The sequence below is a fragment of the Salvelinus namaycush genome, chromosome 39 (assembly GCF_016432855.1).
Source record: "Salvelinus namaycush isolate Seneca chromosome 39, SaNama_1.0, whole genome shotgun sequence".
NCBI classification, from domain to species: domain Eukaryota; kingdom Metazoa; phylum Chordata; class Actinopteri; order Salmoniformes; family Salmonidae; genus Salvelinus; species Salvelinus namaycush.
The window spans coordinates 14,957,823-14,976,860 of NC_052345.1; the positions used below are offsets into that span (position 1 = coordinate 14,957,823).

At 40.8% G+C, this 19,038-nt stretch overlaps 1 long non-coding RNA gene across 2 annotated transcripts; it reads right to left on the minus strand.

Annotated features, from left to right (window-relative positions):
* Positions 1-972: 972 nt before the first annotated feature.
* LOC120033002 lies at positions 973-3,128 on the minus strand. 2 transcript variants are annotated; one of them, XR_005473884.1, is made up of 4 exons: positions 2,775-3,128; positions 2,026-2,228; positions 1,878-1,948; positions 973-1,638 (listed from the first exon to the last, which is right to left on the minus strand). It is a non-coding gene; the product is annotated as an uncharacterized LOC120033002 (long non-coding RNA). The 2 variants fall into 2 exon arrangements; XR_005473883.1 differs by lacking the exon at positions 2,775-3,128 and having other exon boundaries at positions 2,026-2,520.
* Positions 3,129-19,038: the final 15,910 nt, after the last annotated feature.

Sequence of the window (19,038 nt, forward strand, 5' to 3'; positions counted from 1 at the left end):
TTGAAGTCATAAACAGCGTTGTGCATCAAGCATTGCTAAGAGCTGCTGTTTGAATGAATGCTTACAAGTCTGCTGCTGCCTACCACCGCTCAGTCAGACTGCTCTATCAAATATCAAATCATGTACTTAATTATAATAAACACACAGAAATACAAGCTTTTGGTCCTTAATATGGTCAAATCCGGAACTATCATTTTGAAAACAAAACGTTTATTCTTTCAGTGAAATACGGAACCGTTCCGTATTTTATCAAACGGGTGGCAACCCGAAGTCTAAATATTACTGTTACATTGCACAACCTTCAATGTTATGTCATAATTATGTAAAATTCTGGCAAATTAATAGGCTCTAGGCTCCGCCTCCAACGTTCTAATTGACTTCCGATCGGGTTGATGACTTCCGGAGCGAGTTCTGCTATTGTTTTTATCATTAGCTTACTAGCTATCGTCGATGCATTTCTGACTGAAATAGTTCACAATGACTACGTTTAAATTACAGCCCCGCGAAGGAGGTGCTGATGAACATTGTTCAGTGCCTCTGTGTTCAGTTTCTTCCAAATCCATCGTTTCCCGGTCGATGTAGAGGCTCAAAAAAAGGTGGTTGGTGGCAGTACGTCGTGACAACTTTGCTGTCACCAAACACACAAGGTGTGTAGTACACATTTCGTCGAAAGTGACTTTGTTGAGGGAAAAATTGGGGGGGCGACAATACCTAAAAAGAGTTGTTGTTCCTACTGTCTTCGCGTGGAACTGGCACATTCAAAAGAGACCTGGTGTTTGGGAAACAAGACTGAAACCTCCTGCTCCGACTGAGGGGGATGAAGAACAAGGTGCGCTGCCTATGGACTGTGCCGTCTCTGATCCGGTCCAGAGCATGGGCCAAGCCGGTGTAAATGTACATGTGTTTATTTGCTAGCAGCAAAATAATCATTTGTTTATCTACGACATGTATCAATCGTTTGTGTGGAGCTTGTATTGGCTTTAATTAGGCAATGAGTAACAGGGGTGGGGGAAAGAAATCAAGTAAGCACAGAATAGCCAGAATGCAAGATAGAATACAATGTTAGAGATGTGTAATTGATTAACTGAACTGTTGAACATTTGCTGAAATACATTTTTTTAAACAAATCTATTCTACTGTAGAAGTTAACATTCTTCAGTGTGCAGTACTCCTGTACAGCCACTGGCTCCATGGCTAGCCCCCTCTTCATCTCCATGGTCTGCATACCAGATCCCTTGCCATTCCGGGCTGCTGCTCTGCTCCCTTGTAGCAACCTCGACTTTGTGTGACATCTCGTAGGTTGTTTCTAATGCCTTGAGGTGGAACTGCTCCTGATGGCTAAGGACGTAAGCACACTAGGAAGCCTGAAGCCTGTAGCCATCTAATGGAAGTATTGGTGGAGAAGTGGCATTGGCAATCTTCACAATTTCACGGGTCTTTGGCTGTGGAAGCTGATAGGACAGAACACTGCCGGCTTGCACTGACCCAAAGGTGGACTCAACCAGGGGCACGTCAGCTGACATTTCCATTGTTGTCACAAGAGGGGCAGTAAGTGGAGAAAGGTTGGCATACGTTTATGATACGGAGAGAAGGTCCATGTCAGACATGTATCCATTGAGTGCTTTGTAGAGAGAACTTCTGCAAAACATTTTAAAACCTTAACATCGGGTTGGAGAGATTACTATGACAAAGACTCATGTAACTTTTCCAGAAACAGCACAAGCCTGAAAGTTCAAATAAAATGAATTAAAATATACAGATTTATAGATGATATATTTACCCCCAGTCTTTGTCCCAAACATTTGTCATTATCATCTGGATACAATCACAAGAAAATGTTTTCTAAAATGTTTCCATTCTAGGAACCTCCAACTTACCTTATTCCATCAGCACACGAGTTAGTAGGTTTATGGAACTCTATTCCATCAACCGGACCTGGCTTCACACCCTAATTAACAAGGATTTACTGTTACATAGGCTGAATACTTTTCAGGTGCATTTTTTTATGGATATTGATAGACTCACAAGTGTTCTTGGCTTGTGCCAACGCTGTCTTGTGCCAACGAGTCTGTGCAGCTGTGAACTGGTGGTGCAGCAGGAATGTTTAGTTGAGAGTAGTGTGCTGTCTGGTAAAGAAGGGCCACCAGATGATTGCACAGAGCACTTCCTGCAACACAGGAGCAGTGGCTTTGGACCACTATCACTGGTACGGAGTGCTTTAACACCATCTGTGAAGATAAGTGAAGTGACTGAAGTGAGAAACAAGAATGACGCGGCTCATAAATAACAATAAACATAGTAGTGTCTAGTCTTCTTAACTAGGGGCTCATTTAACTATACAGGAATACAATGTGTCTCAGTAACACAATTACCAAACACTGCGTCAACAGATCTTTACCAAATAACCTGTTAAGTGGGCAATTCTAAATTGGGATTGGGGCCCATCATTAATATCTGTCACGTTCTGACCTTAGTTCCTTTTTTATGTCTTTGTGTTAGGTTGGTCAGGGCGTGAGTTGGGGTGGGTAGTCTATGTTCTTTTTTCTATGTTATTGTATTTCTGTGTTTGGCCTGGTATGGTTCTCAATCAGAGGCAGCTGTCGATCATTGTCTCTGATTGAGAATCATACTTAGGTAGCCTGTTTTCCCCATTTTGGTTGGTGGGTGTTTATTTTCTGTGTAGTGTCTGTTCACTTTGCAGAACTGTTTCGTTTTCTCCTCGTTGTTATTTTGTGTAGTGTTCAGTTTTCTATTAAATTATGACGAACACTTACCACGCTGCATTTTGGTCCTCTTCTCCTTCACCAGACGAGTATCATTACAATATCTATCTACTGATAAGATTAAACGTTGACACTGTCTCCAACACATTTTGACCATGATGACAGTGTCTCACAGGAGATGTTTAACAAGGTCCCTAGTACCTTAACAAGGTCCCTAGTAGCTATCTATAACCTTTCCCTACTCTCATGCTGTGTGGCTTTTCACTCTTCCTCATGGACCTGTGACAGGCAGCCCTCACGGTGATCTCCCCTGTCAATGTATCTTTGTTAGATACTGTGTAGAAGAAACATGAATAACAGAGACATGAATAACAATTATTTTCAGCTAGCAAATATAGCTAGCAAGCATAACTTAACCAAGCTAATGAAAATACACACATTCTCAGGTAGATTCTGTCAACGTTACATCATTTTACGAACTAGCTACAGTTAATAGTTAAATAGTTAACCTAGTAATATCATCAACCATGTGTAGTTAACTAGTGATTATGTTAAGATTGATTGTTTTTTTCTAAGATAAGTTTAATGCTAGCTAGCAACTTACCTTGGCTCCTTGCAGCCACAAGGTCCTTTTGATGCTGCACTCGAGTAACAGGTGGTCAGCCTGCCACGCAGTCTCCTCGTGGATTGCAATGTAGTCGGCCATAATCGGCATCCAAAAAGGTCGATTACCGATTGTTATGAAAACTTGAAATCGGCCCTAATTAATCGGCCATGCCAGTCGACCTCTAGCCTGTTCGCTCCCTTTCGGCTAGAGGTGAGTCAGAGACACTCAAAAAGGAGAGGAGAAGAGTCATATAAACATTAGTGTAACTCAATACATCATCAACTATACAATTTTCACTTGAAGAGTTTTAGTTTTTTACATTAGTTTAAGCAAATTCAGAAAATCTAAATAACTCGCTGAAAATTCATGAATATTGAATGGTGAACTGCCACAGATTACCATCGTGATTTAGCTGCAAATGGTGTTATTTTCTTCAAGGTGTTGTAGGAGCTTCTTAATGTTGTCAACTGAAGCTGCAATGTAGATAAAATGTCATTCTCAGCTAGGCCTAACCTAATGTATTTTTTTGTTATTTTTTCTTCTGCTTTTTTTCAAACAACTCAATGGTGCAGACATTAAAGTAACCGTCCAGTGAAAATCTCACTTTTAAAAGTTAATATTCTGTTAAATTATACCCAAATAATGTTGTTGACTCATCCTATACTCTTATTTGTGCCCAAAGCATAAATTGGGGGAAAAATACACTTCAAAAACCCCACCTCAAACTTACATCTCAAAAATGATTGCTTTCATCATAGAGGATGATGTCATCCTCCTGAGGAGAATGAGCTGGCCAATCAGTGGTCTACAGCTTTTCAACATAGTTCAAAATAAAAAAAAATAGGAAGGAAGAATATTTCACTATATTAATTATTGTAATTAACATAGGTCATATTTCATAGAAATCTGGAAACACTGGACAGTCACATTAAGAGACTGTTCCTTCTCCTGCTAGAACAAAATACATTTATGTTAACTGTTGGTCACTAGAGACTAGTATTCCAATAACTACAGGTACTCCGATTTTCTTTTCTGTTAGGGCTCTGGCTCTATTCAATCTGCATCAAGGAAGTCCAGCTTTACAGCGTGATTGAAATTTAAAGGCAATGTTCCCTCTTTAGCAGAGACTGTATTCACGGTAAACGCTGCATATGTCGGCTCAATCCGAAATTACCTTCACATTTCTATTGCAGAATCTGTAAAGCTTCAGCGTTACAGATTGAATAGAGCCTTTAAGTATTTTCCCATATTTCAATGGATTAGGGTTAAGGTTAAGGTTAGCTACTTCCTTTCCCGCCAGCCTGGATTTGGAACCATCATGGCTGCGGTGCCATCATGGCTCATGGTGCCATTCCCTTTCTGGTTACACATGTGTCAGTTGTCTAACCAAATACATCTTTCGTTTGTGTATATCCTCCTCTCTAGCACCACTCTTTTACATTTAAAATGTTAGTCATTTAGCAGACACTCTTATCCAGACACTCTTTGAAGTTATAAACAATTCTATTGAGCCATATCCATTTAATTGTCTAGAATCCATAAACAATGCAATCAACTGTAAGCAACATGACTTTACAGATCACATTTGTATAATTTGACATAAAGCAAGAAACAAGCATAGCCAGTAAATAAATGTACTTACCAGTGACAATGAGGAGATCATCAGCTCAAACCTGTTGTGTACAGGTATTTATGCTCCAGCAGCACTGACTTTACATAAGCCAAACACGTCATATCAGGGAAATACTGCCTACCTATAAGAATTAAAAGTGAAACTTAATTCCCATAGTTATGTAAAAACAATCATATTAAATGCAGACCCTCCTCTCTTCGACGGGGACAAGAAGATAAAGATTTCAAAGCCTTGTTTTTCCCGCAATTGCATTTTGAAATGTTATACAATCAGAACACATTTTTCAAGGCGCTGGGGGGAGGAGAGTGCCTCGCTCATCACATCAGCAGGCCCCAGAGAAACAGGCACAGGGCAGGGCAGACACTTTCATTACAGCAATCGTGAGGATAATGCATTTTCAGTGGCGTGTACTCATGATTAACAATATTTTGTTTTTACAAAATTCACCTAAAAAAATAATATATGTATATGTATATATGTATATATACAGTACCAGTCATTCCAGGGTTTTTCTTTATTTTTACTATTTTCTACATTGTAGAATAATAGTCAAGACATCAACACTATGAAATAACATATGGAATCATGAAGTAAGCAAAAAAAAGTAGCCACCCGTTGCCTTTGACAGCTTTGCACACTCTTGGCATTCTCTCAACCAGCTTCACAAGGTAGTCACCTGGAATGTATTTCAATTAACAGGTGTGCCTGTTAATTTGTGGAATTTCTTTCCTTCTTAATGCGTTTGAGCAAATCAGTTGTGTTGTGACAAGGTAGAGGTGGTATACAGAAGATAGCCCTATTTGGTAAAAGACCAAGTCCATATTATGTCAAGAACAGTCCATCATTACTTTAAGATATGAAGGTCAGTCAATACGGGGGAAAAAAGTGAAGACATCAAAAATTATCTTTAGTCTGTCTGTATTTCATACTTTTCCTTCAATTCACAAGGGGCTGAATGTATCTCACAGGAGAAAGCATCCGTGCGAGTGAAACAGCTCCCCTCTTTCTCAATAAGTGTAGCCCATCTATCTGATGCTGTCTGGTCAGAAATAGTATAACATTGTTGCCGCCCGTAGCATTGAATGCTAGGGACACAGCAAGCATTTGGTGTCCCTTGATAATAAAAAAAAAAAATAATAATAGCCAATCAGTGTTGAGCTAAACTCAGTGAGCTCAACGGTGATTGGTCCTGGCGCACCAAAAAAAGTGTTAAAGGAAGCCAGTTTGGATTTGGCTTCACACCAATCACATCACATCAAAAGCAGAACAAAATTTACAGAAAAAACTTGAATTGTTGCATCTTATTGTGTCGTTGTCCTCCGGTGACTAGATGGCTAAAATCCTCCCTTTACTAAATTAACCATGGATGGAGATAGGGATTTGGACTTAATTATCCATACTGGCCAATGATTATAACGGTGAGTCTGATCCAACCATAAATTCATACATTGTGCCCCTGGCCCAGGTGGATAGATGTTTAATATGTGGCTAGATGTAGTAAGCTAATGTTAACTAGCTGGCCTGGCGCATAGTTGCCTATGAAAGGAAGTTAGGCTAGCGAGCAAGCGTTTAAGCCAGGTAGCCTAGGACAACAAAATGAAAAGCTTGTAGTGTATGACATAATCAAGAGAGGAGGATGTCATTGGTGGGATGTAATTTTCGTTTCTCTACACGCACGCACGCACACACACACACACACACACACACACACACACACACACACACACACACACACACACACACACACACACACACACACACACACACACACACACACACACCAGTACCATGGACAGCCACAAATTGTTTTTGGTACCTTTTAGTTGTCACTGTATTGAACTAAGCATAGGTGATTTGATGATGTTGAAATGGTTTTGGAATAGTGGAGGCAGCTCCAGTTTTCTTTGTGACTTGTAGTAACTCTCCGTGGTTCTAAATCAATGGTTGTTTAGTAGTCTGAAAATGTCGGAAACATTAACTTGCTTGACAATGCTGTAGGTCATGTAACTATTACATGCAAAATGCTTTGTGGACTTCACCGGACAGATGTTGCTCTCCCATTTCTTGACGAAACAAAGGTGTGGTTGAATTTATTCTACCACTGTGTCTTCTTGTTGTCTCGGGCTCGGCCTTAGGCCTATATGTCACGGTGGCAAGGTATATGAACTAACAGGTTATAGAGCAAACACAATTATCACAACACATAGGTTGTTGCACCCCATTTTGCCCTCAGAACAGCCTCAATTCGCCGGCCATGGACTCTACAAGGAGTTGAAAGCGTTCCACAGGGATGCTGGCCCATGAAGACTCCAATGCTTCCCACAGCTGTGTCAAGTTGGCTGGATGTCATTTGGTTGGGGACCACTCTTAATACACATGAGAAACTGTTGAGCCAGAAAAACCCAGCTGCGTTGCAGTTCTTGACACACTCAAACCGATGCGCCTGGCACTTACTACCATACCCCGTTCATACACAATCCATGTCTCATTTGTCTCAAGGCTTAAAAATCATTCTTTAAGGTGTCGCCTCCCCTTCAGCTACACTGATTGAAGTGGATTTAACAGGTGACATCAATAAGGGATCATAGTTTTTACCTGGATTCACCTGGTCAGTCTGCCATGGAAAGAGCAGGTGTTCCTAATGTTTTGTACACTAAGTATATATTATTATAAGAGAAATTGCCATGTCACTTAAAAAAATTAAAATAATAATATTTTCGAGTGTGTCAATTTCGACTAGCCCACCTAACTAAAAAATGGTCCAGCCCATCTGGCATCTGACAGAATTGCCAGATGGCCAATCCACCCCTGTACACCTTTATGTAAAGTTTCACTTGAATGCATGTTTCAGCTAGCTCAAACCAGTTCTCTCTTAAACTATACCATGATGAGGACTTATTTCAATGCTTATTTGTTTCTTCTCAGGTTGAAAAGTAAAAACAAACCAGTACACCGATAGAGCCAAGGCTACTGTAATAAACCTGAACCATCCAAGATCGTGGGCCAAATACTGGACTGAGCAAAGTAGTGTGCAAGCTGCCACCACCTTTAACTGAATCGCTATGGTCCGTCAACGGTCAAGACACAACCACAGTATGAACAAAAAATAGATACTTTATTATACAATCTTTTAAATGAATGCAGAGTTCACTTTTTGGTTAGAAATAGAGTAACAGAGTACTTGGCAGATTCTCCAGATGAGCTCCAAACATAAATTAGGGGAGAGGGCTAGCACTCCTAACACAATGTCCCTATCTAATCTCATTCCCTTGCTCCCGCTCTCTACCAATCTTCATCGCAGGTGGCCCTAAACAGCCACGAACGACATCCCTCCCACCATAAGAAATGAGTGGCTCAAATGGGCAACAAGACAACATTTTCAACAAAGCACCATTTCCTCCAGTGTTCACTTGTGCTCTCGGCCAATAAACCATAGATGAGTGGAAAAATAAACACAAAACAACATATTTCTACATTTCAATGTGACTGCCAAAGACAAAAGAAGAATCATACTATATACTATCGACACCTGACTTGAAGTCATTGTGCATCCATCAAATACATTTTATAAAGCCCTTTTTACATTAGGAGTTGTCAAAGTGCTTTACAGATACCCAGCCTAAAACCCCAAAGAGCAAGCAATGCACAAGCACGCACAGTGGCTAGGAAAAACTCCCTAGAAGGCAGGGACCTAGGAAGAAACCTAGAGGGGAACCAGGCTCCGAGGGGTGGCCAGTCCTCTTCTGGCTGTACTGGGTGGAGGTGCAAAATACAGCTGCGTTGTGCACCAATTTCCTGGCCTTAATGCAAATAAGTTTTGATGACAATCCATCCAGTTGACACCTTTTAGGCTTCATCATCTTCATCTTCTCTTTCTCTCCAGACGCAGAAATTTGGATTGCTTGATGAGATCTGTGAAGACACATAAAATTGACTATATACTGCAACATGTTAGCCCATTGGAGATAATATAAGACAAGTACCGGAAACAATAGAAAACTATGAAATATCTGGGAAACCAGGCCTGGTATTCATACCAGACTTTGAAAAGGCCTTTGATAAAGTACGACTGGAATTTATATATAAATACCTGGACTATTTAATTTTGGAGAATCTCTTATACAATGGGTTAGAGTTATGTATTTTAACCCCAGGTGTAAAATAGTAAATAATGGCTACTTCTAAGAAAGTTTAATACTGTCAAAACAAGGTTGTCCACTATCGGCAAATCTATTTATTATGGCCATCTAAATGTTAGCTATTAAAATCAGATCTAACAATAATATCAAGGGGATAGAAATCCAGGGTTTAAAAACAAAGATGCTGAACATTCATGTTTTCTTTTAAATCCGCAATTTGGATCGCTACATGGCCTCAGAGGATCTAGATAATTTGTCTAACCTCTCTGGATCACAACATAATTATGATAAATGCACCATATTACATATTGGATCGCTAAGAAATACAACTTTACATTACTAGTTTACCAATAAAACGGTTGCTATTGCTATTTTTACAATTGGACAGCTGCGCCATACAGGTTGCAAAATAGTTGGGAAGATATTTTCGATGTACCGATTCCATGGCATATTGTTTATGAACTGATACACAAAACAACGCCGGATTCAAAACTCTTTCTTGCAAAATTCTTGCAACCAATAGAATGTTAGAAATATGGAGGATACAACCATCCCAGCTCTGCAGATTTTGCTGCGAAGACACAGAATCATTAGATCACTTGTTTTGATACTGTCCATATGTAGCTTGTTTTTGGTCGCAGGTTCAGGAATGACTGAAAAATTGCAACATTTATCTGGAGCTAACTCTGCTATAACCACTGCTGGGTGATTTGAAAAGTCATAGTCAATCGATCAATAATATAATAATACTCTTAGCAAACTATGATATATTTTAACAATCTGTAGAAACTATGAGAATAGAAAGGGTCAGAACTTTTGTGAAACATCACAGCTATTTTGAAAAATATATGACAATTAGATATCAAAACTGGATAGTCTTCAGAGATAGATGGGAGGGGTTGAGGGTAGCTGAAGGGTGGAACTAAAAAAAATTAAAAATAAAATAAAATATATTGTGTCAATAAAATGTGTATGCACTAAAGCAAACATATAAACGCAACATGTAAAGTATTGGTCCTGTGTTTAATGAGCTAAAATAAAAGATCCCAGAAATATTCCGTACGTACAAAAAGCTTATTTTGCTCACATTTTGTGCACAAATGTGTTTCCTCCCTGCTTGTGAGCATTTCCCCTTTGCCAAGATAATCCATCCACCTGACAGGTGTGGCATATCAAGAAGCTGTTTAAACAGCATGATAATTACACAGGTGCACCTTGTGCTGGGGACAACAAAAGGCCACTCTAAAATGCGCAGTTTTGTCATACAACACAATGCCAGAGATGTCTCCAGTTGAGAGAGTGTGCAATTGGCATGCTGACTGCAGGAATGTCCACCAGAGCGGTTTCTGGATAATTTAATGTTCATCTCTCTAACATAAGCCGCCTCCAACGTTGTTTTAGAGAATTTGTCAGTACTTCAAACCAGCCTCACAAGTGCAGACCACATGTATGGCGTCATGTGGGCGAGCGGTTTGCTGATGTCAATGTTGTGAACAGAGTGGCCCATGGCGGCAGTTGGGTTATGGTATGGGCAGGCATAAGCTAATTGCATTTTATCGATGGGAATCTGAATGCACAGAGATACTGTGATGAGATCCTGAAGCCCATTGTCGTGCCATTCATTCGCCGCCATCACCTCATGTTTCAGCATGATAATGTATGACCCCATGTCGCAATGATCTGTACACAATTCCTCTAAGCTGCATACTCACCAGACATGTCACCCATTGAGCATGTTTGGGAGGCTCTGGATTGACGTGTACGATGGCGTGTTCCAGTTCCCGCCAATTTCCAGCAACTTCGCACAGCCATTGAAGAGGCGTGGGACAACATTCCACACGCCACAATCAACAGCCTGATCAACTCTATGCAAAGGAAATGTGTTGCGCTGCATGAGGCAAATGGTGGTCACACCAGATACTGACTGGTTTTATGATCCACGGCCCTACCTTTTTTTTAAGGTATCTTTGACCAACAGATGCATATCTGTATTCTCAGTCATGTGAAATCCATAGATTAGGGCCTAATGAATTTATGTCAATTGACAGATTTTCTTATATGAACTGTAACTCAGTACAATACTAGAAATTGTTGCATGTTGCGTTTATATCTTTGTTCAGTATAGTATGTAGAAGCCGGAAGCAGACACCTAAGTATTGTTGTCCATTAGTTAACTCCAATTAGGGAGGGGTGGTACAGTTAAGGGAAAATAAAGGAAAAATATATATATTTTACATTTAAGATATACAGTACCAGTCAAAAGGTTTTTCTTTATTTTTTACATTGTAGAATAATAGTGAAGACATCACAATTATGAAATAACACATGGAATCATGTAGTAACCAAAAAAAGTGTTAAACAAATCAAAATATATTTTATAAAGTAGCCACCCTTTGCCTTGATGACGGCTTTGCAAACTCTTGGCATTCTCTCAACCAGCTTCATGAGGTAGTCACCTGGAATGCATTTCAATTAAGGTGCGCCTTGTTAAAAGTTAAGTTGTGGAATTTCTTTCCTTCTTTATTCATTTGAGCCAATCAGTTGTGTTGTGACAAGGTAGGGGTGGTATACAGAAGATAGCCCTATTTGGTAAAAGACAAAGTCCATATTATGGCAAGAACAGCTCAAATAAGCAAAGAGAAATGACAGTGCATCATTACTTTAAGACATGAAGGTCAGTCAATCTGGAACATTTCAAGAACTTTGAAAGTTTCTTCAAGTGCAGTCGCAAAAACCATCAAGCGCTATGATGAAACTAGCTCCCATGAGGACCGCCACAGGAAAGGAAGACCCAGAGTTACCTCTGCAATCTGAGGATAAGTTCCTAAGTCTGGCCTCAGAAATCAGCAATTAACTACACCTCAGATTGCACCTCACAGAGTTCAAGTAACAGACACAACTCAACATCAACTGTTCAGAGTGCGTGAATCAGGCCTTCATGGTCGAATTGCTGCAAAGAAACCACTACTAAAAGGACATCAATAAGAAGAAGAGACTTGCTTGGGCCAAGAAACACAAGCAATGGACATTAGTCCGGTGAAAATCTGTCCTTTGTTCTGATGAGTCCAAATTTGAGATTTTTGGTTCCAACTGCCGTGTCTTTGTGAGACACAGAGTAGGTGAACGGATGATCTCCTCATGTGTGGTTCCCACCATGAAGTATGGAGGAGGTGGTGTGGGGGTGCTTTGCTGGTGACACAGTCAGTGATGTATTTAGAATTCAAGGCACACTTAACCAACATGGCTACCACAGCATTCTGCAGCGATATGCCATCTCATCTGGTTTGCGCTTAGTGGGACTATCATTTGTTTTTCAACAGGACAATGACCCAAAACACACCCCCAGGCTGTATAAGGGCTATTTGACCAAGAAGGAGATTGATGGAGTGCTGCATTAGTTGACCTGGCCTTCACAATCACCCAACCTCAACCCAATTGAGCTGGTTTGGGATGAGTTGGACCGCAGAGTGAACAAAAAGCAGCCGTCAAGTGCTCAGGATATGTGGGAACTCATTCAAGACTGTTGGAAAAGCATTCTTCATGAAGCTGGTTTAAAAAATGCAAAGAGTGTGCAAAGCTGTCATCAAGGCAAAGGGTGGCTACTTTGAAGAATCTCAAAAATAAAATATATTTTGATTTGTTTAACACGTTTTTGGTTCCTACATGATTCCATGTGTTATTTCATTGTTTTGATATCTTCAATATTATTCTACAATGTAGAAAATAGTAAAAATAAAGAAAAACCCTGGAAAAATATATACTGAACAAAAATATGGCTGTGCCCCTGCCCAGTCGTGAAATCCATAGATTATGGCCTAATGAATGTATTCCAATTGACTGATTTCCTTCTATGAATTGCAACTCAGTAAAATCTTTGAAATTGTTGTGTTTCTATTTTTGTTCAGTATATATGGGGGATTGGAAATGATGCAGACAAAAACATTGATAGAAGCCACATCTAGCTGATCTACTCCCTAAGAAGAAAAAAAAACATGTTAACCCATTAAAAGCGGAGGTAAGTGACATGAATTCCCTTTTTCTTAATTGAGGCTCTAACTGACATGGAAGGTATAGGTAAATCAGGAATACTCACATTTCTGACACATTCATAAAATAAAGTAATTTCATAGACAAAATGTGTCCATCATACCCAGTCCATTTTCTCCTCTTCCTGGCAGCAGGTCACTCCCATTTCTTGATCAATCTGTTTTAACAGAAAAAGCAGTTTCATGTCATGTCCATTCCACCCTGTGTGTGTGTGTGTGTGTGCACGCGTGTACGTACACTTGTGGTGACTGCACATACCCTGTCCATTTCCTCATTGTGCTCCTCTTCCTGGCAGCAGGTCACTTCCATTTCTTCATCAATCTGTTTCAACAGAAAAAGCAGTTTCATGTCATGTCCATTCCACCCTGTGTGTGTGCGCGCGTATGTGTACGTACACTTGTGGTGACTTCACATACACAGTCCATATCCTCTCCTTCACCACACAGGCGTAGATGTTGGAATTGAGCGATGAGATCGATAAGGTCCTGCATGAAAAAGATGGCAAAGACCAGCCTTTGTACTAGCTGATTTACAAACATGTCTGTACTGTCTTTTTCATGTTGTATTGAATGTTAGGGTAACAACCAGGGACCAATCTATTTTGAATGACTAGTCTGGGTGATTTTAATATAGGCCCTAGTTGTTGAATGTGCTAGGGCCAGTTGATATGGTGACAAGGTATATCATGACCTAGTCTGTAACTTACCCTGTTCCTTTTCTCCAATGTCCCTGGGAAAGTGTTGTCTCTCATTTCATAATCCTGGGGACATTGTTTCTCAAATTAATGTATTGTAGACTTTTGGCCCAAATGTTTTGATGCATGAAGTTATATCCTGTCATTAACATTAAATGATTGATTATGACTGTCTGACATAAATGTACATAATATGCTATCTTCTTTGTGTGAACATTATTGAAAGTATACTTGACAGAAGATTACTTATCTAACAGTGGCACTCGAGCCGGTCATCGGTGGCATTTCAGCCAGTCATCGGTGGCATTTCAGCCAGTCATCGGTGGCATTTCAGCCATTTGTTTGTGGCTTTTCAGCCATTTGTTTGTGGCTTTTCAGCCATTTGTTTGTGGCTTTTCAGCCATTTGTTTGCTCCCTTACGGCCATCAGAAAGGTAGAGTGTAGAAAGAGAAGCTCACAGAGAAATAGTAGAAAACAGAATAGTCACAAATAATGAATAATACTTGTTTTTTTACAACCACACTCACACACACAAAATACTCTTCTTATGGCTCTATTCACTCTGTATCGAGTCAATTCAGTGTTACATCAAATGTAAAGGCAATGTTCCCGCATTAACGTAGACTGCATTCATGGTAAACGCTGCAGATGTCGTCACAAAAAGGAAATTACCGTTACATTTCTAGCGCTCTATTTGTAACAATTCCACGACACAGATTGAATAGAGCCTTTAGTATCAATCACATAATACTTCCTGTACTTTAGTTTTGAACCGTTCATTTTACATCTGCCTCAGATTACCATAGCACGGTTTCCTCTAGGTCTAGTCAATTGGAGCTTCTTGGTGTTTCTGTAATGACGCTGGCTGCAATAGAGGAGAAAAATTATCTACTTTGTCATTTCTTTCTATCAGTTTAAGGATTAAATGCAGCTGTCCCTTTATGTTCCTGCATGTCATGCCACTCCTGGTGGTTAGGAACCAGGAAAGCATCGCCTTCAGGTGGAAGGAGCCCAAAATATCTTCCTGTTCGCTAATGTATCATCCTATTTAGCACCTCACCATAGTTAAATACAAACCACTTTTGACGTTTATGGAGCCAAAATCTACATTGAGTTTCTGAAGTCAAAAGCAGATTGAAGCAGTTTAAAATTGACAGGTTTTCTTGCCATTGTTGATAATACAAGTTTACTGGAGAACTGAGACGAAGTAGAGACTCTGGACAGGGTGGATGAGGTTTAATTAAATGCAATTTATTCAGAGGTAAAGATATCTGAAATAGCGTGCACGGACCCTTTTCATCAAGCTCAAATGGAACTATCCGAAAGAAGCCCAGATAACAGAGTGCATATACATTTTATACAGTACAGAAAGTAGGTTGAGTCTGGAAGTTCTGGTCCTCTGGTTGGTTCTGATGAGTTGGGCGAGGTCTCCTTCAGGCCAGTATCACTGTCCCATTGGCTCTGAGTAGAGTTCTTTGTCTTCAGAAATGTTCAGCTAAAACAGGAGATTAGGTGTGTGCGTAGATGTTCCTATTTTGACATTTCTGTGTGTCTCTGTAAAATGTTCAGACTGAAGAGGAGTTTTTGTGTGTGCGAAGATGTTCCTGTCTTATCTGTGTTTATGAAAGGTTTACGTCAGCCCTCTGTCCTTGGGTATGTGTGTGTCTCAGTTTCTCGTGATATGCAGTACCAGGCACCACTTTTCTTATCAGTCTTTATGAAAAGGCCTGTGTCAGCCATCTGTCTCTGGGTGTGTGAGAAACCCTGCTTAGAAAGAAGTTAGTTATAACAATGTAATAGCAATATGCTTGTGTTATTTTCAAATGGTATTTATTACAAATCCCTCTCTTCACGTCTCCAAAGAGACGTGACATAAACTAGGTAAAAGTAAGAAAAGCAAAAGTAAACAACCAGGGAAACTTTCTCAGAGAGAAAGTTTTGATTCCCTCTCTTCACGTCTCCAAAGAGACGTGACATAAACTAGGTAAAAGTAAGAAAAGCAAAAGTAAACAACCAGGGAAACTTTCTCAGAGAGAAAGTTTTGATTCCCTCTCTTCACGTCTCACAAGAGACGTGACATAAACTAGGTAAAAGTAAGAAAAGCAAAAGTAAACAACCAGGGAAACTTTCTCAGAGAGAAAGTTTTGATTCCCTCTCTTCACGTCTCACAAGAGACGTGACATAAACTAGGTAAAAGTAAGAAAAGCAAAAGTAAACAACCAGGGAAACTTTCTCAGAGAGAAAGTTTTATTTCCCTCTCTTCACGTCTCCAAAGAGACGTGACATAAACTAGGTAAAAGTAAGAAAAGCAAAAGTAAACAACCAGGGAAACTTTCTCAGAGAGAAAGTTTTGATTCCCTCTCTTCACGTCTCCAAAGAGACGTGACATAAACTAGGTAAAAGCAAGAAAAGCAAAAGTAAACAACCAGGGAAACTTTCTCAGAGAGAAAGTTTTGATTCCCTCTCTTCACGTCTCACAAGAGACGTGACATAAACTAGGTAAAAGTAAGAAAAGCAAAAGTAAACAACCAGGGAAACTTTCTCAGAGAGAAAGTTTTATTTCCCTCTCTTCACGTCTCCAAAGAGACGTGACATAAACTAGGTAAAAGTAAGAAAAGCAAAAGTAAACAACCAGGGAAACTTTCTCAGAGAGAAAGTTTTATTCCCCCTCTTCACGTCTCACAAGAGACGTGACAAAAGCTATGAATGGCGTTTAATTAGTCATCAGTCCAATAGCCTGGCTCAGCATCCTCCAGGGCAAGCATAGGAAACATCTGTCCCTTCTCTGCCTGGTTGGGATCAATAGCAGTAGTTATGATCCTAGTGGTCAGCGTTCGAATACATGGAATGCAGCAGCATCCACAAAGCACCAGTATCGCAGTGAAGACAGATATAGATACCAGTATGGAGGAAACAAGCATCTTATATTTCCCAAACGCATCCATCCAAGAGTCCCACATAGAGGTGTCAACCCCGGAGTGGTGCTTCATCTTCTCATTAAGTGTACGAAGACCCTCTAAGGCAACAGTAAGACTACCATCAGTTGCTGTGTTATTGGGAATGAAAGTACAACATTGCTCCCCGAACATGGCACAAACACCTCCGCGTTCAGCCAACAACATATCCACCGCGATTCTATTTTGGAATGCCATCAGGGATGTAGCTGCCAATTGTCCATGGACCGCCTCGAAACCTTGTTGAGTCCAATTACCTAATTTTTTAACCAAAAAACGAGAAAATGTTAAACCCTCAGGTCCATCCCTCTATACAACCTGTACCAGGTGGGCTCGTCGCCACCCGGGAACTTCAAACCTTCACAACAGGGAGGACAAACATCACTTTTTATTCATTCGACAACCTCTACTACAGCAAACCAAGGGTCCTCCTCTGTCAGGCCCACTCTCCTGCGAAAGCTTGATTCCGTATCAGCCTCTCCAACTGGAGCATCAAGCAACGGCATCATACCAGAGGTCCTTGCCCCATCTGTAACAGACTTCTTCAAACAAGGTATGATACAGGTAGCACAGCACATGAGCATAAGAAAAACAACAACTAGAGTCAGAAATCCAGTAACCATCATTGTAGTGCCAGTATCCATCATTGTAGTGCACTTACCAAACCAACCACCCAGCCAGGGGAACAGTCCACTCTCCTCCACACCTGCAAGACCCTCCATCCCCACCGATAACCTTGCCAACCCACTCAGAGCTTTTTGAAATGCTCCCATCCGGACTAGTATTGTTAGGGACAAACGTGCAACACTGTTCTCCAATCATTTTACATACACCTCCCTGGTTGGCCAGTATCATGTCTAGTGCTAGCCTATTCTGTCTAGCAGTTCGAGAGGTGGCATCCAATTGTTCAGCCATCCCCCTAAGTGCAGTGTGGGTGTAGTTGACAAATCATTGTTGATTATATTAAAGATAATTGATCCAGGCATTTTGTTTAGTATCACCAATAGCTGGGCCAATGGTGGGCATCAGATGCCACAGACCATCATTTCTGTTTAATGCCTGGAATTCGTGGGGGGACCCCTATTGGGACCCCCAACAGGTTGGTGTGGATGTTATCTGTCCCCTCGGACCAAGGAGCGTCACGGCTCTGCCATCTCCTGGGTTGGTTCCGAGCCTCTGTGTCATGTGCAGCTCTCAGAAGTTGGTCAGCTGTAACCTCAATAATAGGCAATGGTGTTATCAGACTGGCCAAAGCACATGTGCCCTGACAATCTACTTTCAAAATGGGGTCAATCGCCTGGCAGGTCCACACATCCACCATACATCAGCAACACCTCCAGTTAATAGTGGCATTGGTGATGCAGGTAGCAGTAGGGAGCCTCCCATAGTCTATACCCCTACCTGTACCAGTGTTACAGCTGTAATATCCCCCATATGCCTTAACCCCCCATGGTGTCTTCTGGGGAGGGACTTCTGGGAACACAAGACTCAGAGTTTTACACAGGGTTGAATTTGGCTTAAACTTTCCAATATGCACATCCAACCTTCCCCATTACTTAGGGCAAATGGGTGAGCAGCCAGAATAGGTCTGGCATGTCCACATACGACACAGTCCTTTCTATTTATTGTTTTGCAGGCCAACCACATATTCTCCCTTTCCTCATAACCAGTTTCAGTCCCCAATTGTTCACTATCTGAGATGTCTTTTACATTTATTACCTGTCCCAGATTGGAGAGCTTAGGTGGTGGTGTGGGACTTGGTCTTGAAGTGGTGGAGGAGGCCGGCTGAATCCCTGGTCCGTTGGAACTGGTGGTGGTTCTGGCAGCACTGTGATGGTAACATCCCCATCGTATCCTAAACAGACAGCTCAGGACCACAAGCAGTCCTGTAAAACCCCATCCTTTCCCAGAGAACACATCATCAGCTAGAGACCAAGCAACACTTTCACTTCTATGAACGTACACAGTGAGGAAAGGTCGGGGTCAGGGAATTCTTCATTAAGGAGTTGACCCCTGAGCTTTATTAGCATCAGTTCTTCTCCTTAACTCTGTGATCATTCGGCAGTGTCAGTGTGTCTCACCCTCCAAGTGCGATATGCCCCCAGGTCGAGTGAATCACCTTCTCCTTTAATTCATCTGTAACGCATAAAATCCTGGACATACAGGTTTGGTTAACCACCAGTTTCTCATTTGTTTTATCTGATTATATATTTAACTTCTATACCTATTTGTTAGCTATAA